The sequence below is a fragment of the Neofelis nebulosa genome, chromosome 4 (genome assembly GCF_028018385.1).
Source record: "Neofelis nebulosa isolate mNeoNeb1 chromosome 4, mNeoNeb1.pri, whole genome shotgun sequence".
Classification (NCBI taxonomy): domain Eukaryota; kingdom Metazoa; phylum Chordata; class Mammalia; order Carnivora; family Felidae; genus Neofelis; species Neofelis nebulosa.
In genome coordinates this window covers 8,407,916-8,431,352 of record NC_080785.1, presented here as the reverse complement: position 1 = coordinate 8,431,352, position 23,437 = coordinate 8,407,916, and the positions used below count along the sequence as shown (strand labels likewise).

General features: G+C 39.3%; 1 protein-coding gene across 1 annotated transcript in view; it reads left to right on the top strand.

Annotated features, from left to right (window-relative positions):
- The window catches only part of CNTNAP2 (contactin associated protein 2), a 1,972,370-nt gene that overhangs the window by 1,573,741 nt on the left and 375,192 nt on the right, over positions 1–23,437 (top strand). The gene's annotated exons all lie outside the window — the stretch shown is intronic.

Below are 23,437 nucleotides of genomic sequence, written 5' to 3'. Positions count from 1 at the left end.
CAAGCTGGTGCAGCCACTCTGAAAAACAGTATAGATAGAGGTTCCTCAAAAAATTAAAAATAGAACTACCCTATGACCCAGCAGTTGCACTACTAGGTATTTATCCAAGGGATACAGGTGTGCTGTTTTGAAGGGGCACATACACCCCGATATTTATAGCAGCACTATCAACAATAGCCAAAGTATGGAAAGAGCCCAAATGGATGAATGGATAAAGAAGATGTGGTGTGTGTGTATGTGTGTGTGTATATATATACATATATATGTGTGTGTGTGTGTGTGTGTGTGTGTGTGTATACACACACACACATACTATATATATATACTATATATATACATATATATATATACACACACAATAGGGTATTACTTGGCAATCAAAAAGAATGAAATCTTGCCATTTGCAACTACGTGGATGGAACTAGAGGGTATTATGCTAAGCAAAATTAGTCAGAGAAAGACAAATATCATATGACTTCACTCCTATGAGAAATTTAAGATAAAAAACAGGTGAACATAAGGGAAGGGAAGCAAAAATAATATAAAAACAGAGAGGGTGACAAAACATAAAAGACTCTTAAATATGGAGAACAAACAGAGGGTTGCTAGTTGTGGGAGGGGGGCTGGCCTAAATGGGTAAGGGGCATTAAGGAATCTACTCCTGAAATCATTGTTGCACTATATGCTAACTTGTATGTAAACTAAAAAATTAATTAATTAAAAAAAAGTGAGATAATTCATTTTCATAAATACCAAAAAGTGCTGTGCTGTCTAGTTAACAATTGGTTTACAATCTCTTGGAAATATGTACAATCCTCACCACCACCACAGTGGAGTCCCAAACCCTTAGACCCTTCACTTTCTGGTTCTTCTTTCCCTCTCCATTTCACGGGCTTATCTTTGTGGCCTTTGCAATGAGCATGCGCCAAAGAACTAAAGTCTGCATCACTTCAAGGAACGTACATTTGTTCCAATCAGACTGCTTTTTGCTTTACATGGGCACAAGCGACTTCCAGGTGAGGCTGTAACCTTTGTAGTGCTCAGCCAATGAGGAATCAGGGGAGGGGCTTCATGCTAGGAGATAAATTGTCTGCAGTAACCGCCCCGAGTGTGCCTGTCCATCAGACACCTGCTCTTGTAAGAACGTTAATTAAAGCCTTGCTTCATGTCCCTCCTTTGATTAGGTCAGTGGGCTTATTTCTCACGTGATATTCTCTTCCCCCTTCCATGTAAAAATTAAGCTCATTCTTTAGTTCAAAATATAAAGTGTATTTATATCCCAGTTAAAAGCATATACATTTACATATTTTCTTTTCAGTGATTACGGATCATTGGCACATTAAATTGAACATATTTCTTTAAGTAATTAAATGTATTCCACCTGGTGATATGCTGATTATCAGAGATCATTAGCAGTTTAGTGTCGAAAGGGAACTCAGGGTAGTGTCTTTTAAAAACTTGAACTGTAATCCACAGAAAGAAAGCTATTTTATGTTGGCCAAGTACAAACACACATAAACACAGTCACTTCACACGTGTGTATATAACTGAACTTAAAGCTTCATGAAATAATACTCACCTATACTTTGTGCAGAACCTGATGTGCTCTCTTATTTTCTCAGTTTTCCATTCTTTCTTTTTCTTTTTAATGCCTATTATGATCTCCCAAATTGAAATTACCATCTACAGGTAGATCGCAACCTATAGTTTAAAAAGCATTGTCTTAGGGATTAGCTAGTCCAACATTTTGTTTGTGCACTTAGAGGAATTTAAGGAATTGGGGTGGTATTCCCAAAGTCACATAGGAAGCATTGAAGCAAGCCTGTGCTAATATGTGGTCTTTGATGTTGTGGCCCAATGAGTTTTCCCCAATCCTATGGTATTTTCAATGTATGTGGCCCTCTCCAATTTGACAAAGTGAGCCTTATGTCATGGATACTTCTCTTGCTCACTTTTCATTTTCTTAGGTTTATGGGAAACGCTAGTTGTACTCAATGTTAACTATGTGTTCCTCTGTCTCTTTCCCCTCTGTCTCTTCTTTCGGAAAATAGTTTATATTCTCATCAGTATCCCCTAAAGTAGACTGGTAGGGAACAATTGCATCCTGAGAAAGAGAAGCTCACGTAGTCAAATAGTTTAAATTCTGTATGAGTGGGACAAAATACTGGCATCTAAGTGGCCCTAGATACCCCTTCCACCTTCTTTCTGTATAAAATTTTTTTTAATTTTTTTTTAATGTTTTTAATTTATTTTTGAGACAGAGCATGAGCAGGGGAGGGGCAGAGAGAGGGGGAGACACAGAATCTGGAGCAGGCTCCAGGCTCTGAGCTGTCAGCACAGAGCCCAACATGAGGCTTGAACTCATGGAGTTGAGATCATGACCTGAGCTGAAGTCGGGTGCTTAACCGACTGAGCCACCCAGGCACCCCCCAAAAAAGTTTTTTTTAATGATTCTTTTTTTTTTTTTTTGAGACAGAGAGAGAAAGAGCAGGAGCAGGGGAGGGGCAGAGAGGGAGACACAAAATCTGAAGCAGGCTCCAGGCTCTGAGCTGTCAGCACAGAGCCGGATGCGGGGCTTGAACTCACGAGGTGTGAGATCATGACCTGAGTCAAAGTCAGAGACTAAACTGACTGAGCCACCCAGGCACCCCATATCTCTCCCACCTTCTAAGGAAGATTGATTCTATTGGTTGTGCTGATCAGAATAATAAGTAGAAAAAGAGAAGTTCTGAGACCAGCAGTATAGTATCCCGGGGCTGCTACAGCAAAGCACCAGAAACTGGGTGACTTAAAACAACTGACATTTATTGCCTTAACAGTCCTAAGAGCCAGAAGTCTGAAATCAAGGTGTCAGCAAGGTCATGTTCTCTCTCCTAGCCCCTGGTGTGAACAGCAATCCTTGGTATATCCTTGACGTGTAGACACATGACTCCTGTCCCTGTCTGTCATCACATGGCATTCTGTCTGTGCCTTCTGTGTGCAAATTTCACTCTTCTTATAAGGGTTAGGGTCAACCGTACTCCAATATGACCTCATCTCAACTTGAATACTTCTGCAAAGATCCTGTTTCCAAATAAAGCACATTCGCAAGTAGTAGGGATTAGAACTTGAAAATCTGTTTGTGGGTAGAATACAATTCTACCCGCTATAGATGCTAAGTCAATTTATACTACAAAGGGACTGAACAGATCTAGAAGCAATGGAGAGGAAAATGGGATAGAAGGGATATCGGCAGTAAGACATGAAAGCAAGCAGAAGTATTTTCAGGGGAGAAAACAGGGAGAGAGTTGATTGACCAGTGAAATATGGGGAGAGACGTGAATGAAGATAAATTTAAGTCCTTCTGCTTTGGCTCATGCGACATAATTGTCCCTTTCTGCTTCTTCCATACACCTCTACAAAGTCTTACATCACCTTCCAAGACTTTGTTCAAGTCGTATTTAGGTTTACTTCTGATATTATACTATTGCAGGAAGCAGCCCACAAGGAACTTAGCATTATTGTCAATAAAATAAAAGCTGTTAAAGGTCAATTTTATTGTGAGTAGAAGATGTAGCATTGCATTTTAACCAGAACCTTAAAATTATACAGAAGGAAAAGAGGACATAAGTAGAAAAGATGATAATGGCATGGTGATTTTACTGAAAGCAGTGACATTTATGTAATTTATTTGCAAGTTATTGAATATTGATTCAGTGATAACACTTCCTACTATTTTATATAGTGGCTTTATCTATTTCTGATACTGAAAAGCATGGTCATTTTCAGTTAATAATTGGTATTTGAACGTGATAGGTAATGTTTTTTTTCCTAAATATTTAGATAATTATTTTCTTTTAATTGTCTTAGAAACTCTCAGTATTCATTTATTCATCACTTAGCAATATGTGTTCAGTATCTAAAATGTGTTAGGCACAGTTCTCTGCCCTGAAAATATAACAGTGAAAAATATGGTCAGCCCCCTTATGTTGACAGAGTCTACTGGAATTAACAAAAGTTTCCATTCATGGAAATGCACAATACGAAAAGTATAAAACAGTGTAAAAAGACGAAAACCAGGATCATGCATGTATATGAATAGATACTCATACGTATATGAACATATATATTCAACTGTGGATTAATTTTTAATCTACATTTTATTGCATGTTTTCAGCTTTGCTGAGGCATAACAGACAAATAAAACTGTAATATATTTAAACGGTACAAGGTGATGATTCAATACGTATATACATTGTGAGAGGATTTCCACCGTGGAGCTAATCAACAAATCCATCACCTCATACAGCTCCCTCTTTTGTTTTGCTGCTTTCCTGTGAGAACACCTATGGTCTACTCTCTTGACACATTTCAGTAATAGACTACCGTGTTATTACCCGCAGTCACTAGATCCTTAGGCTTTATTCATTTTCTAAATGAAAGTGGACACCCTTTTACCAACCTCTCCCTATTTCCCCCTTCCCCCAGCCCCTGACAATCACCCTCCTACTCTGTTCATGCGTTTGACTTCTTTTCTTTTAGGTTCCATGTATAAGTGATACCTTGCGGTATTTGTCTTTCTCCGTCCAGCTTATGTCACTTAAACAATACCCTCCAGTTTCATCCATGTTGTTGCAAATGACGAGATTTCCTTTTATTTTTTTAAGTCTGAGTAATATTCCATTGTGTGTCTACCTACAGCACATTTTCTTTATCCATTCATCCATTGACAGACACTTAGGTTTCTTTCTATGTCTTGGCTATTGTGAATAATGCTGCCATGAACATGCCAGGGAATTGGGGGAGAGCATAATAAATAATCTCTTTAAGGTAATGTTCATTTCCTTTGAATGTATACCCAAAAATGGGATTGCTGGATCCAATGGTGGTTCCATTTTTAATTTCTTGAGGAACTTCCATACTGTTTTCCATAGGGGCTGTGCAAGTTTACATCCCCACTAACATTGTAGAAGGGTTGCCTTTCCTCTGCCTGCTTACCAGCACTTGCTGTCTCTTACCTTTATAATAGTCACCCTAACAGGTGGGAGGTGGTAACTCGCTGTAGCTTTGAATTGGATTCCCTCGTTGATTCGTGGTGTTGAGCACCTTTTGATGCACCCGTTGACATTCTTCTTTGGGAAAGATCTACTATTCTTCTATTGGGATCTACTTGGTGTATCTTCTTTGGGAAAATGTCTATTCAGGTCCTTTGCACATGTTTGATTCTTTGAAGTGTTTTGCTATTGGGTTTGTACAAGTTCTTTGTATATTTTGGCTATTAACTCACTATCAGATACATTGTTTGCAAATATTCTTTTCAGTTCCATAGATTGTCTTTTCATATTGTTGATGGTTTCCTTTACTGTGCAGAAGCTTTTTAGTTTGATGCAGTCCCACCTGTTTAGTTTTGCTTTGATTGCCTTGCTTTTGATATCAAATCCAAAAAATCATTACCAAGACCAACGTCAAGGATCTTAACCTCTGTTTTTTGTTTTTTTTTCTAGGATTTTTGTAGTTTCAGGCCTTACGTCCAAGTCTTTAATCCATTTTGAGTTGACTTTTGTGTATGGTGTAAGATAGGGGTCCCGTTTCATTCTTTTGTGTGTGGATATCCACATTGCCATTTGGGTATTTTTCCAACACCATTTGCGGAAGAGACCATTCTTTTGCTATTGTATATTCCTGGCTCCTTTGTCAAAAATTAATTGACCATGTACCCATGAGTTTATTTCTGGGCTCTCTATTCTATTCCATTGATGTATATGTTTTTTTTTTTTTCATGTTTATTTATTCTTGAGACAGAGAGACAGACAGAGTGAGAGCAGGGAAGGGGCAGAGAGAGAGAGGGAGACACAGAATCCAAAGCAGGCTCCAGGCTCTGAGCTGTCAGCACAGAGCCCGACGCGCAGCTTGAACTCACAAACCACAAGATCATGACCTGAGCTGAAGGCAGACACTTAACCGACTGAGCCACCCAGGTGCCCCTACATATGTCTGTCTTAATGCCAGCTTCATACTGTTTTGATTACTATGGCTTTATAATATAGTTTGAAATAAGGATGTGCAATGTCTCCAGTTTTGTTCTTTTGTCTCAAGATTGCTTTGGCTATTGGGATCTTTTGTGGTTTCACACCAATTTTAGAATGGTTTTGTCTATTTCTGTGAAAAATGCCTTTGGGAGTTTGGACAGAGATTGCATTAAATCCATAGAATTACTTTGGGTAGGATAAACAATTTAGCAATATTAATTGTTCTAATCCATGAACGTGGAATATCTTTCCATTTATTTGTGTTTTCTTCAATTTCTTTCCTTAATACTTTATAGTTTTCAGTGTACTTTATTGCTTGTAAAAAACTTTTATAGCATCTCTTTGGCACCTTTATCAAATTATTAATGCCTCTGACTCATTTGGTAAAATATGTTTTACGCACATGCACACCTACACACAAAAATGAACTCCTGTAGCCGACATTAATGTTACTACATGTTAAACAGATGAAAGAAATAGAACAGAGTCCAGGAATAGATACATAAGTATATGATACTTAATTTATGACAGAACTGGCATGGCAAATCTGTCAGAAAAGGATAAAAAGATGGCCTTTTAAGTAAACTGTTGTGGAACCTTCAGGGGTCCATAGGGAAAAGAACAAAATGACCCCATGTCATACCATACATATAAATTAACTCCACGTCAATTAAAAACACAAATGTAAAGGCAACCCTAAAAGCTTTTATGAACGAAAAATGAAAATGATCTTCATGGACTTAGAAGTAGGAAAGGTTTTTATTAAACGTGATTTAAAAAAAAAACCTAAATTTCCCTGGAAACAGGAAAGCAGATATTAGCATATAGAACATTTCTAAATATATTAAATATTTGAAATTAGTTACATGAAATTCCTTTTTAATTATTTCTATTTTTACTCTTCCAATTAATTATCTAGTTTAGTCTATAATATGAAATCTTAGAAGCTGTAGTTGTAAATAGTGAAATAACAAGGTCGTTTCTCATTTTAAGTAGCGTCATTGCACAACAACAAGGAATCCTTTTCATTACAGAAACCTCGCTTTAGTAAAGATTGTATTTTTTTTATTTACTTAACAAAAAGATACAACATGTTTAAAAATAAACCATCTATATAGAAATAGGATCCTATAAGCTTATCCAGCATAAGGTAACTGAGTCTCGCGGTAATTTTTTTCCCGCGGTTATTATTCTTATAGATAACAATATGTACTTTTAACAGCTTTGTGGTTTTTGAAATCTGACCACTTATATAGTGTTCTCTTCTTTGGAAATGCATCACAGATAAAATGACTGTTTTAATCAGTAATAGCCTACATGTGCAATGCTTTGCACTTTTCATAGAATTTCTTTTATTTAATCTTTTTTTTAAATTTTTTTAACGTTTATTTATTTTTGAGACAGAGAGAGACAGAGCATGAACGGGGGAGGGTCAGAGAGAGAGGGAGACACAGAATCTGAAACAGGCTCCAAGCTCTGAGCCATCAGCACAGAGCCCGACGCGGGGCTGGAACTCACAGACCATGAGATCATGACCTGAGCCAAAGTCGGACGCTCAACCGACTGAGCCACCCAGGTGCCCCTCTTTTATTTAATCTTAAGAAGCACCTATTAAGAGTAGACAGAGCAAGTGTAATCTTTTTGCCATTTTGTTCAAAACTGTGTTACTAAATGGTGAATGATTTAAAGTGGCCTGGTTTTACCCACCGATGGAGTCCTCTAAGGCATTACTTTTCAGAGTTGTGGGCTGTGAAATCATTTTAGTAGCCTGTGACCAACACTTTCTAAAATATTATAAATTATAATGTAAAATGTCAGAATGCACCAAACATTTTAAGGATAACTATTTTGTAACACTTTGTTTCACTATTGTTTCAGTTGTGTGTGCATGCAGGGTCGCAGTGAAACAATAAACTTAACTGTTTGATCAGAGTAAAAACGTTTGGAAAACCAGCCTAGGAAAACAAAATTCCTTAGTCCCTATTTGGTTTCTAGGGACTGAATTCCTATTAAAGTTTCTTTATTAAGTTAAGGCAGTATTCTAAAACAGTGTTCTATATAAAGTAGTTCTAGGAGATGTTAATAAGTGACCTTGAAAAAAATATTTTTGGATCAAAAAAGTTATAAAAAAGTTACATACTAGAAATCGCTCTTGAACATTCACAGAGAACAATTGTGGCATATCAGATGGTCTGAAGAGTCCAGCAGTAACAGAACATGTTCCTTCAAATAGTTTGAGCACATGATATTTTTCATAGCCATCTGTAATCCATCTGTTTGGGAAAGGTTCACAATATGCCCTGCACTCTACTATAATACAACTCCCCCAGGCAGGTGTCTCTTATTCAGGTAATGCATGTGCATAGATATCTGATAAGGCCATAAATATTAGCCCTTCAGAGCACGTTTATTTATTAGCATCTTTTCAGCAGGACTGTTATTAGGAACTGGATAGGAGCAGCTTAGATTCCAAATCTCTCTCGTGACCGTTTTCCCCTTACACGTGGGAGCATGGCTGGTCTTCTGATGTGTATTCGAAGCTCTGGTAGAATCTGGGGGGGGGGGGGAATCCTGCTTTTTCTTTATCAGTTTTATTGAGATATGATTGACATACAGTACTGTGTAAGTTTAAGGTGTATGTAGCATAATAACCTGACTTACATATATTGTGAAATGATCACCACAGTAAGTTTGGTCAACACCATCATTTCATATAAATGCAAAACAAAAAGAAAAACATGTTTTTGCCTTGCGATGAGAACTCCTGGGACCTGCTCTTTTAACAACCTTCAGGTACCCCAGACAGGCTGTGTTAACTACAGCCATCATGTTGCATGTGACATCCCCCAGTACTTATTTATCTTATAACTGGAAGTCTGACTTTTTGCCCACCTTCATCCAATTTCCACACCCCACTGCCCCCTTTCCTCCACCCCCACCTCTGGTAACCACGTATCTGATCTCTTTGGTTTCTTTTTTTTTTTTTTTTCCTGTCATTCATTGCCTGACTTGCCTCACTGAGCATAATGCCCTCAAGGTCCATCCATGCTGTTGCAAATGGCAGGATTTCCTACTTCTTCATGGATGAATAATACATGTATATCGATGGGCACTTCGATTGTTTCCATACCTGGGCCATTGTAAATAGTGCTGCTGTGAACGTGGGGATGCCGATACTGCTTTTTTTAGACATTGTTTGCGTTTCCTTTGGAAATATACCCAGACATGAAACTGCTGCTTACGTTTACTGATACATTTTAGAGTGACTTTACTCTAAAATATGAAGAGATGCCCATTTCAACAGGGCTGGGTGGAAACTCCAAACACTCGTAGAGGGAGGATTCTGCAGCACCTCCAGGATGAGATCTCTCGCAGGTCTGTCTGCCTTTCCGTCCCACCCAGCATCCAGCATCTTCTACAAAAGCAGCTACACCCACTTTATTCTTCTGTTTGGTGCATCCGAAGAGTGTAACAGAGTTGTGCCACTGAGACCGAATATCCTACCACTAAAGAAATGGCACAATGGTTTCTCAAAGTTCGATTAAGGGACAATAAATGTCATTTGACATCTTTTGCACACCCGACTATATGGATTAAGATTAATTTCCCTGGAGCAGTAGTGATCAAACTCTTTTGTCTCAGGACCCCATTATACTCATTATAATCATAAAAATCATTATAATAATGATTTTATAGTCATTATAAAATGATCATAATCATAAAAATCGTTATAATCATAAAAAGCCAGGACCCCAAAAACTATTATTTATATGGATTTTATATATCTGTATTTAATGTATTAGAAATTAAACCTGAGGGCGCCTGTGTGGCTCAGTCAGTTGAGCAACCGACTTCGGCTCCGGTCGTGATCTCACGGTTCACGAGTTCGAGCCCTCCATCTGGCTCTCTGCTGTCCTCACAGAGCCCACTTTGGATCCTCTGTCCCCTCACTCTCTGCCCCTCTCCTTCTCTCTCTCTCTCTATCTCTCAAAAAAAAATTTAAAAAAGAAAGCTGAAACATTGAAAATATTTATTTACTTTAAGCTCACTTGTTAGCATAATATATATTTATATTTAAAAAAACATATATTTTCCAAAACCAAACAACAACAACAAAAAAAGATTAATGAGAAGAGTAACATTGTTTCATGATTTTACAGATCTCTTTAATGTCCAATTTAAAAGAAGCAGCTGGCTTCTCCTCTTCAGTCTGTTGGAATCATATGCTGTGAAGCCTCTAGAAAATTCTGCCATGCGTTGATGAGAGAAAGGGAGCAAAAAGGAAAATGGGATCTTAGTATTAGTATGGAAACCACTTGGTCCAATAGTCTACAGAGGTCTTTGGGAGCTCCAGTCGTCCCCTGAGAGAACACTGTCCTTGTGCTTTCCGTCAGGAAACAGAGGAAGAGGACTGGATGGTACGGAGTCAGGGGACAGGGAACATCTCACTGGCCTGCTCACCCCTCAGTCGTCAGGTCATGCACAGTCCCTGGACAAATGGAGCAGAAATCCTTCCTGTTGGGGGGAAAGATATCCTGGGACCTACAAGCTGAGGCAGAGGTGAAAGACCAGAGGAGCCATACCTATATTTGACCTCAGAACAGCAAGTCCCCAGAGGACAGCTGATGGTCAGGGGAACATATCTGAGCTAAGAACTGCTGACGGTCATCAAGCCATGATATAAAGTAGGTATTGGGGCGCCAGTCGGTTAAGCGTCCAACTTCGGCTCACGTCCTGATCTCAAATTCGGGGGTTTGAGCCCCACACTGGGCGCTCTGCTGTCAGCACAAAGCCCACTTTGCATCCTCGGTCCCCGCCTTTCTCTGCCCCTCCCCAGCTCTCTCTCTCTCTCTCTCTTTCTCTTTCTCAAACATAAGTAAACATTAAAAAAATAAGGGGTGCCTGGGTGGCTCAGTCGGTTGAGCCTCTGACTTCAGCTCAGGTCATGATATCACCACTTGTGGGTTCAAGCCCCGAGTCGGTCTCTGTGCTGTCAGCTCAGAGCCTGGAGCCTGCTTCGGATTCTGTGTCTCCCTCTCTCTCTGTCCCTCCCCTACTCACACTTTGTCTCTCTCTGTCTCAAAAATAAATTAATAAAAACATTTAAAAAAAAACATTAAAAAAATAAAGTAGTAGCTATTCATAGTGAAATATTCTCCCCCCAAAAAAGAATCCATAGTAAAATGCAATCGTGATTTGCACATTGCAAAGTCTTGAAAACAGTTCAGTATTTGTAGCCCACTTAGCCTATACAGCTACTTGCTTTGTTCATACACCCTAGTTCTTTCAAATACCATAAAATAACTATATTTGAATGACTCAATAAATACGTATTATTAAGTTTGAATTTTATGACACAGAATTCGGTTACTTTTCATGTTTTAAAAAGCACAACATATACGGGTGAATACTTATGTGTATATTATTCAATGATGTTTTCCAAAGGACTCTTGGAGAAAAGCTCAAGAGGATTATTTCTCTGGCAGGGGTTTAAAAAACGGAATAGCCCTCAATGAGATAAGCAGAACACATCAGAAGATCTATTTTCTTTTGATTTCTGTTCAGATGAGCTATGACACAAAACAAAAATTCTGGAAACATCCAAAAGAAAAGTTTGCATCTCTTCAGATTTCTCCCAAACCGGGATGGAGTTGGCAGCACAGACTCAAGTGAAATCTTGCAATTAGTCTAAGAAGGTCATTAGGAGAGCCAGATTGTTCTCTGGCTCCAAACTGAGGCATGTGCAGGCCTCCCTTCTTGTGTTGAGGTGAAATGCTCACCCCCCCACCCCACCTGCACCCTGCCACATTCATATGTTGAATGTCAACCCCCATACCTCAGAACCTGACTGCATTTGGAGATAGAGTCTGTCAAGAGACCTTTTAGTTAAAATGACGTCATGGCGGGGGGTGGGGGGCGGTCCTAATACAATCTGACTGGTGTTCTTGTAAGAAGAGGACATTTGGGGCACAGAGGAAAGACCATGTGAGGACACAAAGAAAAGGCATCCATCGGCCAGTCAAAAGAGGCCTCAGAGGAAACCAAATCTACTGAAACTTTGATCTTGGACTTCCAGCCTCCAGAATTGTGATGAATTTCTGTTGTGCGAGCCACCCAGTCTGTGACATTTTCTTATGGCCACCCTGGGACACCAGTACACTTCCTTTTACTCAGATTCTGAAATGACCAGGGATCACTGGGCTGTCATGTGCAATTCTAGTTTGTCTGGATTTTTTCATCTGTGTCAAAAATCAGATTCCTTTTAAAAAGACGGAATGTATTTACTTGTTTGAAGAATCAAAAGTTATACAAACAAATACAGCGAAAGCTTTTCTTTCATCCCAACCTCTATCGGTCTCATAGTATCTGTTGCTTATTTATTTTTGTAGAGCCTTTCTGTTATATATAAGACATCGAGGAAAGTACCCAAGATCAAGCCTGCATTACTCAGTGATTTATCCCCAAGCGGTTAGTCATGTAACCATCATGCAGGTGAAAAAACAAAATGGAACGTTACCAGCTGGCCTGAAAGGAATCTTCATGTTCCCTCTGAATCACTATGGCTCCATCCTTGCAAAAGTATCCACTATCCTGACTTCTAACATTATAAATTTGGTGTGCAACTTTCTTTAGTTTATATAAATGGAATCCTGCCTGGATTGTGTGCCTAGATTGATTTTCCTCAGTCCTAAGTCTGTCAGGTTCATCCATGTTGTTGTACATAGTTCTAGTTGATTTCATTGTTACGGTGTTCCATGGTGTAAATATGCCACAGTTTATTTATTTTTTAACATTTATCCATTTTTGAGAGACAGAGACAGAGTGCGAGCAGGGGAGGGGCAGAGAGAGAGGGAGACACAGAATCCAAAGCAGGCTCCAGGCTGCTGTCAGCACAGAGCCCGACGCGGGGCTTGAACCCATGAACTCAGATCATGACCTGAACCCCAGTCGGGCACTTAACCAACTGAACCACCCAGGCTTCCCTGAATATGCCACAGTTTAAATTGTTGATGGATGCTGGCTTGTTTCCAATTTTGAGCTGGTCAAGTAATGCCATGAACATTCTTGTTCATATCTCTAGGTGCACATGAGCATGTTTTTTTGTTGTTGTTGTTATATCTATTCTATTCTAAGAGTAGAATTGCTGGATCAAAGACTACGTGAATCTTCAGCTTTTGTAGATAATGGCAAAGACTTTTTTAAAGCAATTTTACCAATTCACATGTCTGTCAGAGTGTTTTAAAGTTCATTGTTCCAAGTACTCACCAACACTGGGTAATGTCATTTTTTTTTAATATTTTCAGCTATTCTGGTACTTGTGTGATGGTTGGGATTTCAACATACGAATTGGGGGGAACACAAACATTCAGTCTATAGCAGAGTCTGTCGGGTTGAATGGAAGAAGTTTTTTTCTACCTGAAAATCATGAAGTTTTTCTCCTTGGTTATTTCCTAGGAGTGTTATTTTGTATTTCATTTTTAAATTTACATTTCACCTGGAATTGGTTTTTGTCCATGGTATAAGACCGTGATGAAACTTCATTTCCTTTCCCTCATTTCCTAGCACCATTTATTGGCAAGTCTTTCCTTTTCTTGCAACATTTTTCTGCCATGTGTATCGTAAGTCAGGGGTTCATAAAAAGTGGGTGTGTTTCTAGATGCCCTGTTTTATGTGATTCCGTCGTTCTAATTTTCTTTCTATCCTGGAACAATATTACTAATGTAGCTTTTCAAGTTTTGATAACCAGTGGAATTAGTCGTCCCTCCTCTTCCTTCTTCTTCAATCGTGTCTACAGATTTATATACCAACTGAGACATGTAATGGTTTAAACACATACCGATCCCTCCTCCTCTTGGTGAAATGATGTGAAGTTAATTCGCTAGCTCCAGTCTCTTGGAAATCTGAGAAAGGTAGAAGGTCAGCTATGTTTCCAGGCACGTCGTACATGCTAAAAATGATCCTGATTGCTAAGTTGTATCTGGTTTGGAAAGACTGTGAGTAAAATACACAATTCTGGGGCGTCCTTGAATCTGTGCCATTCTTCTAACTGCACACATCCCTTGTCAGACCCATAGGAGCTATGTCCGTGGGACTTCATATGGAACCACAAAAGACTCCAAATAGCAAAAACAATCCTGAGAAAGAAGATGATCAAAGAAAAAAAGAAAGAAGTGAAATGGTCTCACACACACACGCACACGCGCGCGTGCACACACACACACACACACACACACACACACACACAAATGAGGTTCCCAGATCATTGTCCAAAATTGCAATGATGATTACAATTTTAGTTACCTAGGAAATTAAGCATTTTGCAATTCTAAAATTATCAATAGAGTTGATGTACCCAAATCACAGTTTAAAATGCTGTCAATACTGTGTTGTATCTATATTAAAAAGAAAAAAATTTAATATATACTAGAGGTATAAAGAAGTAATATTTGTAAATGCTTTGCTTTTGAGCAAAGATTTTTGCCTTTCTGGATAATGATTAATTTGAATTTGGTTATCTACAAACTCATTACCGTGTCACAAATGTGTTGTGTCCCTTACCCAATGTACCCAATTGATTATAATGATCACCAAAAAATTAGATACTTGTGTAAATATTAGACAGCAAGTATTGCTTAATCCGGGAGTACAAATTACTTTCTCTGTAGAGGCTAGTTTGATTTTATTTTTGTATTTATTTAAATGTCGGGAGGGGAGGAGTGGTATCAGAATCACTCTGATCTGAAATCTGAGATTTCAAATATTTCACACCTACTCAAAAATCTTTAAGAATGTCAGTCTTCGCCAAGCTCCCCAGGTGATTATGATGCATCTGTTTCCTTTTGATTAAGAAAAACTAAGAGATGGATGTATACATTGATTTCATATGGGTGTATACATCGACTTTACAGTGGGTTCTTTTTTCTTCATGGGAGTGGAATCCCTTCTATGGGTTGATCCATGAACCTAGAACCAAATATCTTTCCAGATTATTACAGGTATAAGACATTGCATAATTTTGTAAAAATATTATCACACAAATTCCAACATGTTATGAACTAAGTTATACTACCATAACTAAAGCTCGGTTGTCTACAGAAGTCAAGTATATATTTTAAGTAAGTAGAGACCATGGAATTGCTGCTCTTGTCTGCTGGCCAAATTAACTCCTAACTCATCAGTTGGCCTTCTCTTCCCTAATCTTGTGCATATGAATCACCTGGGACTATTGCTAAATGTAGATTCTTTCGAGTAGGTTCAGGGTAGAGCCCAAGAATCTGCATTTCTAACAAGCTTTCAGATGATGCTTTCAGATTTGACCAACAGGTCTAAGCACCACACTGAACACAGATACACAAAGACCCTACTTTCTGTTATTTGTTTACTTACTTAACTGGATTCTGAAAACCCACGTAGAAATCAGGTGTCCAAAAACTTTCCATTTCTCCCTTTGGCCATTAGAGCTTTTGCTTCTCTATCCCACCTCATTTTCATAATAATATAACAAATTGCATTCCTCTAGTTCCATCCAAATTAGCAGTCTTGGAAACTTGAGCCACACTTAGATTCTGTTCAGTTGCTTCGGAGTTCCCAGCATCGGCTCAAGCGTGATGGCAGACTGGCCTTTCCACCTGCCTTATAGCATCTGCCAGCGCCCTCCTCCCCTGTCCCACCCCCTGCTTGCGTGTCTGGGGCACTTTCCTTGGACAAGTGTGGGGCATCCAGTGCATTGGCCCCTGGGCCTGGTTCCACCCCCTACCATCACTTCAGGTGAATAAAGTCACTCAACTGGGTTTTTCATTGCATTCTTCATAGTGGTGACTTGAAACCATTTGAGAGTCACCTCATTCTATTCAAAAATCACTCATTTCGCCAAGGCTGGTCCACTCTCTAGTGTCAAGCTTAGCCCTCCAGTTCTCTTCCTCCTTTAGGCTCAGGAGACTTCATGCAAATACCACTTTGACAAGCCACCCGTTAGCCCACTCTTCCCACAACAAGCCCCCGGGAGCCCCGGAAACGTGCTGTGATTACAGTGTAGGCTCTTACTTGGATCCTCACAGATTCTATAATGTAGTGTTCCTGCTTGGGTAAGGGAAAATAATAACCAGTGTTTACTGAGGGCTGGGAGAAGCAGACGAACGACCTGATGGAATTCATTTGTCAGCATGCGTAACCGATGAATGAGTAGGACAAGTCTGGGTTATAGGAAGGAGCTTTCTGCCACCACTGGCAAAATCCGAAGCAGCACGTGGCAAAGAATCCCGATGCATGGTGATAGGATTAACCAGTGAGATGGGTCTGGCTTCCAGGAATGGTATTATTAAAGGTTCAGCTATGTTCTATGAAAACACCTAACTTCGGATTGCCAGAAATTAGCCTGCTGAATATGAGAATATTCCAGACAGACAAGGGAAATGATTGTGTAATAGTGAAGCTAACATGAAGTGTTTGACCAGCACCAACTAGAATATCATTTCCCATCCCAAGTAAATTAAAAAACAGGACGAGCCCATTCATCCTGAGGTCAGAAGAAAGGAGCTTGTGGTAGTTAGGTTCTCCCCCTGTGGCGCCCAGGGGCTCTCTCTCTGTCCAAGATGCTATATCCAAGTACATTAGACTCTCTCTTTCTTATTTTTGGAGCCCTAGAAATAAGCCTTTTGCCATTTGCCTGTAAATCATGGTTACAGCTAGAAGCCTATATCAGGGTAAGTCTTGAGTACAATACAAAACATAGTTGATCAGACTAAGAACACAAATTATATGCAGGGAGGTCATTGTACCTAGATTACCGAAGTCCAATACATCCCCTTTTTGTAAAAAGCCTTCTGAGTCAAGTGTCTTTTGATTCCATATACTTCTGTCTCCTCAGATCTAACCTATTCATACCAGAGATACTCTACCCAGCTCCTTGAGAAGTCTGCCTTTTCTTTCTACCAGTTCATTTATATCGCCTGTACTACACTTCTCTTTCCTGTCTGCCTCAGCATTGTCTCTTTTTATCCCTGGAATATATTGAGAAGATCCATTTCTCTCGCTCTCTCTCTCTCTCTCTCTCTCTCTCTCTCTCTCCTGCCTCCTTCTAAATGGGTGTGCTTCCTTTTGATCTATTTTGCTTTCTGGACCAAGGACATTTGATATTCCCTGGAGAAGTCAGAGGGGCACCTCTCGTATGCCCCTTTGAGATGAGCTAGTGTGGTCACTTAACAGATACCCAGAGCATCGGTGCACAAGATGATGAAAGGTATACGTGGAGAAGAGAGCGCCCCACCTGATGCCACCGGTTGGCATATTAAACATTGGGATCTGTGAACTGTGCCCGGTGTCTGCCTTCTCACAAGGGTCACTGTATCCAGGAATGGCATTATTAGTAATGTGTTCTACAGCCTTCCAATAAAAGATATTAAATAACGGAAGAACTTTCCTATTAGGTAATAGTAAAATATTTACTTTCACATGCACTTGCTTTGGCCAGCTTGAACAAATTAGTTATTCCCAGTAGACAATTCTCATTCGTAATTCTGTAATAAAAGATTCTAGATATTGTGCATTTTAGTCCCTTGCATGATAATTTTTATTTCAGAATCTCACTAATCGAATATTCATTATCTAATTATAATTAAAGTGCACAATTCCCTAAAGAATGCTTATAACTATTTAAATGAATAGGGACTTAATTAAAAGAATTAAATTAGGGGATTGAAATTATTCAAAGGGGGTAAACTTTATTCTTCAAGAACTGTAGAACTGGAACACTAAGAAAGAAAAAAAATAGGGGAAGGCAACACAAAATTAGTAAAAAGAAGCAAAACAGAGTCCTTATGTGCTCTGAGGGAGGACTGTCATATTAACTTAATTGTCTTTAGTTATGGAAAAAACAAGGAAGACGCGAGCAGCTTAGTAAGCCATGTGCTTCTTCAGGACTGCAGCTATGGCTGATGTGGTACGATTAATTTTTGCCTTCCCCACCAGACCAATGGTAGAGCCTAGAAGCTAGTGGACTCTCAATTACTGTTTGTTGAATGAATAAGGAAGCAAATTCTGCCTCAGAATTTTAACAAGTTAGCTCCTGAGTCATTTTTCAAGTCAGCTTGTGGATACAGTGTTTCAAGGAGTTCATAGTTGAATCTAGTTAGAGTGTGTGCCCTGGGGTTAGAGTGTTTGTTGATATGCTCTGGGTGTTCAGTTTAAGGCCCATGAAGCCATGCTGGAGGCAGCCAGTCTCACAGGTAGAGCTAGAAGCTGGTTAAGTTGTCCCTTTGTGTCATGAACTCTTTCCTGCTGTAGACAGAGATCATCTGTCATGACCTGGGGGAAAGCATGAACGTAAGACAGAATTAGCCTTCTTCATACACATGTTGAGTTTGTGTTCTAGTCATACTAAAAATTAAAAATGAAATGACTTTGGGACACCTGGGTGGCTCAGTCGATTAAGCATCCAACTTCGACTCAGGTCATGATCTCAAGGCTTGTGAGTTCAAGCCCTGCGTCAGGCTCTGTGCTGACAGCTCAGAGCCTAGAGCTTGCTTTGGATTCTGTGTCTCCCTCTCTCTGCCCCTCCCCACTCACACTCTGTCTCTCTGTCTCTCTCAAAAATGAATAAGTATTAACAAAAAAAAAAATTTTTTAAAGGAAATGATTTTAAGTCATTTTTTGGATAGTGGTATAAAGGGAAGTGATAATGATTTTAATAATAGTTAATATCAACTGAACCATATAAAGCTGCTATTTTTGTATGTCCGACACAGTTGAGTTCCACATAGTTTAACCTAATATTTATTGAATGCTTTCTTTGTGGTAGGTGCGGTGCTATGTAAGTGACTGTATGTTAACTGATTTAAATTTCATCCACCCAGAAAAATTTTAACAGATGAGGAAACTGAGACTTAGGTTAGGTAACTTGCCCAACATGGAAGGAAGACTCTCTTTTCTTAAGCAGAATACCATCCTGCCCAGGAAAGTATGGATGTTGTAAATGATGCTATCAAAATCTTGCCTTCTGATCACTTGAGTACATCAACAGAATGTGACAGTGAAATGTACCATGGTTAATTCGCAATGCAAATTATCTGCTTTTTAAAAGTTGAAATTTGCTTATAATACAGATATGATTGTCACTGCACTATCAAGATCAAGTTCTGCGGCTGCAAAAAGGAGTAAGACATAGTCTTTATTCAAGGAAAGGATGTCACATTGAAGTAAAAAGGACAAAGAGTTATAAAACCTACTATATCATTAGAGCGATATTTTTGTTGGCCCCATATTCTAATCCAAAAATGAAGATCTATAGTGCTATGGAGATGAAGAGGAAAAAAAAATTAATCCAGGAAAGTCCCAGAAAATGCCTAATCTATGTCAATCAGAACTATTTTGTCCACATAAATCAATTACGAGAGTCCAAAGGAAGAAGCAATGAAATCAGTTTGGAAGGACCAGGGAAAGTTTCACAGAAGAGATGACAACTGGAAAAGGCTTAAAAATGAGTGGAATTTTAACAGGCAGATAAAATGGGAAGGACATTCCAAAAAAGGGAACGTGTTCAGAGGAAAATGTGAAAGTCAACAAAATTGAATAATAATAAATAGATCAGGTGACAAAGAGGCAAGGAGTCCTCAGAGCTTGTGGAATACTGGAACGGGCTCACACTGGAAAGAGACCAGGCTTGGGAACTTGAACTTTGTCCTAGAAAACAATAATGAACCACCAATGCTTTCCCCCTCTTGAGCTATAACTTTCGTAGTGTGAAGTGTGTAGATCTTAAACACAGCTCAGTTATTTTTATGTATTGTTATACTCATGAAACTATTGCCCAGATCGAGATACAGCACATAGCTCCCTAGCTCCCTTGTACCCTCTCCTAGACAATCCCCACACGTTTTACTGTTCTGACTTCTGTTACTGCAGGTTATTTTTGAATGTTCTTGGCTGTCTTATAAATGGAATCATTCAGCGTGTGCTCTTTGGTGTTTGACTTTTTTTCTCAATGTTTTGTTTTTGAGATGTACTATTTTGTTTTGGTTTTCTGGTGGGGGGGGGGTAGCTATGGGTCATTTTATTTCATTGCTGTGTGTATTTCATTCCATTATGTAATACATCAAAACTTGTATCTGGATATCTGGGTTGAGTAGCTTCCCTTTTTTTTTTTTTTCCCATGGAAGGAAAATTAATTTAATGGGCTCTATCATAGAAGTCCCAGAGTTGTCCTGTACTAGTTGGTTAAGACATACGTATCTTTGTATCACGGGAACAAGTAACACAGTAGCAGATGCACCACCAACAACGAAGATGTTAAGTACTCAACGATATTCTGTACTTGTCTGTCTCTTCATCTCATTTGTTAAGCTCTGCAAATGTCTACCACTAAAGCGGCATTTGAAAAGCCGTAGAAAGACAGAAACCACGCTTCATGGAAATGGTACAGTGCACAACATTATTTCTCATACGGGTGCTGGGAAAAAAGTCCCTTTTCCAGGATGCTGGGTTAAAGTTAAATGTCTTTAACTCAATGTAGAGATCGTCATAGTCTTTGTTAGACTCGGCGTTTTGAAGAGTTAAATATAAAATATCCATAGTGTTTCCCACACTTGGAAGCTCAAACAAGTTTTTCCCCCCAGAAAACTTACTACCCTCTCCCAGAATCAATGCTTCCCAAAACTCAACATAAAAAGTTATATATAACTGTATGGACTTCATTGTGAATTGTGTCACCTCCCACCAAAAGTCATGTTAAAGTCCTAACCCCCAATGTGACTATTCTTTGGAGACAGGGCCTTTACGGGGATAATGAAGCTTAAATGAGGTCCTAATGGTGCAGCCCTAGTCCGTTAGGGTGGGTGTTCTTGTAAGAAGAGGAAGAGACACAGACCTAGCTCCCTCTCTGGGTGTGCCCATAGGAAAGGCCGTGTGGGGACATAGTGAAATGGTGGCTGTCTGCGGGCCAAAGAGGGACACCTCACCAGACGACCCTCCTGGCACTTTGGTCTAGACTTCCGGCCTCCAAAACTGTGGGGAAATAAATGCCTGTTATTGAAGCCCCCCAGTCTGTGATTCCTTGTTGTGGCAGTTCAACAAGACCAATACAACAACCTCTAAGTCAAGGAAGAAGAAGAGCTCACAGTGTCAGGCATCTCCAGGAAATGAATGACTAAATCCTCCCAGCCTCGGTCTGTATCCCTTCCCTGTTTCATTTCCAGATTTGCAGATTATTTGCAAACGAAACACTCTGCCCTGTCCGAAGTGTAGGGCAACTTCCCCCGCTGGATCCTCACAAGAACAAAATGGATTCACACAAACAAGACACTCACACCTTTTCTCCTCTCCATAAAACTGCTGCTAAATTGAGTTTTGCATTGTTTAAGATTGGCATAGTCCTGGAACTTCAGACCACTCACTCCTCTCTTTGATGGTGTTTGCTATCCCTCAATTAATAGCTATGGACATTTATTGCCTTTCTTCTAAAGGGAAGATTTATATGCCTCTTAATTTGTGTAAGTTGGACTGCATCATAAATGGTTCACCCTCTAAATTACAAAGTAAGCTTGCCAATAGAGGTGACCTTCTTTATTAAAATCTAATTAGCTGAAGTTGTAGGACGTCCCTGAGAGGGTTACCGAATTTCTGTTTTTCTCCAAGCCCAATAAACATCAAAGACCTAGCTGGCTAGAGTTAACCACAGAGCTCAGAACCTCACTGTGAAATTATCTAGTTAGTGCTTCCTTCAGCCATTTTTTCCACAGGTTCAGTCCCAAGAATCATTTCCCAAAATATCCTGGCTAGCATATTTCAGAGGCCAGGTATATCTCACTTGATCAGTTATGAGTTGAGGAAAGAGACCCAGGTGTGCTTTGCTCACTGGATCTGAATAAGAGGATGCTGAACTGGTTGTTTATATTTCCCCAGCAATGGTCAGAATGTCCTAATCGTATGCTACTTTAAGTCATTTTGTGGACAAAGTCATATACTATCTACATGCTATTTGTATACATGCATAAGACATTCATGAGTTTTGCTTCCAAGCTTGGATAATAATGTGGGCAAATTGATTATAGACATATGCGATAAGCCATAATTAATTGATTCAGCTCCCAGTCTATACACAAAAATCTCAAACTCTTCAAGCCTTTATCCTGTCACTTCTTCCATTTGTCATTTCTCATCTCAACTTTAAAACAAGTTTACGATTACGGGCGCCTGGGTGGCTCAGTTGGTTAAGTGTCCAACTTTGGCTCAGGTCATGATCTCATGGTCTGTGGGTTCAAGCCCCACGTCGGGCTCTGTGCTGACAGCTCAGATCCTGGAGACTTCTTCAGATTCTGTGTCTTCATCTTTCTCTGCCCTTCCCCTGCTCGCTCACTCAGTCTCTCTCTCTCTCTCCCAAAAATAAATAAACATTAAAAAAAAAAACAACAAGTTTAGAGTTGGTCTCTCCTTTCTCATTTCCCACTTGGTGACCAATCATTGACATTTTTCCCCATTACTCTACTGAAAGTCTTTGAGATACGTCCAGTGATCTCCATATTGATATACACAATCCACGTTTTTAAAACTAGACATTTTTGGTAATGTTTAATGTCATCAACTGCTTTTTTTATCCCTGAAGTTCTATATTCCCTTGCTTACTTTACACATAATTCTTTTGGCTCCCTCCCGAATTTTAGGTCATTTATTTTCAATTTCCTTGGGTCGTCCTTCCTCCTTCATGCTGGATATTGATCGCATTCTTAAGCCCCTTCCTGTAGCTGCCTTCTGCCTCACATTAGTCGCAGTTACTGAGAGTTGTTTGGGAATTTTCTTTTTATGTGGGCCATCTCATCCTAAGGAGTAAATGTTTCTCATTACTGTAGCTGAGGCCTTTCTCACATGTTTACATTTCACAGCATCTTCAAGATATTGATAACATAAAAAAATGCATTGATCACCTTAAGGGCCCCCCAGAGTTCAGAGACAGGTAAAGGAAATGTCTTCCACCTTCAAACAGTCTTTGGTGTTCACTAGGGGAACAAAATGACCTGCTGAGATGAAGTGGGAATGACAAGGTGTGTCAAAAATGATGTGATGTTTGCAGAGAAAAGATTGTGGTAGAATCAATACGAGAGTCATTTCTATGGATTTGTGTTACTTGGAGGGGGCTTTAGAAATAGCAATAGGAAGAAAAAAGCAGTGCTTCTTAGTTAAAAAAAAAAGAATGCTTATATCATTGAAAAACAATACCTTTTAAAAAGGATGGGAAAATCCATAAAATAAAAATTCAGGGTATTTTGAACTTTCTTCTGAGGCCAGAGTCATCAGAACTAATGCTCTTTTGCAAAGATCAACCTACTTAAGTAAAAATTTAGGGAGTAGAGGGTCTGGTTATTATTTTTCATGATTGTGAAGATGTGTGGGAACAGTGAAAGAATACACACATAGTAAGATGAAAATCTGATGTTATAAAA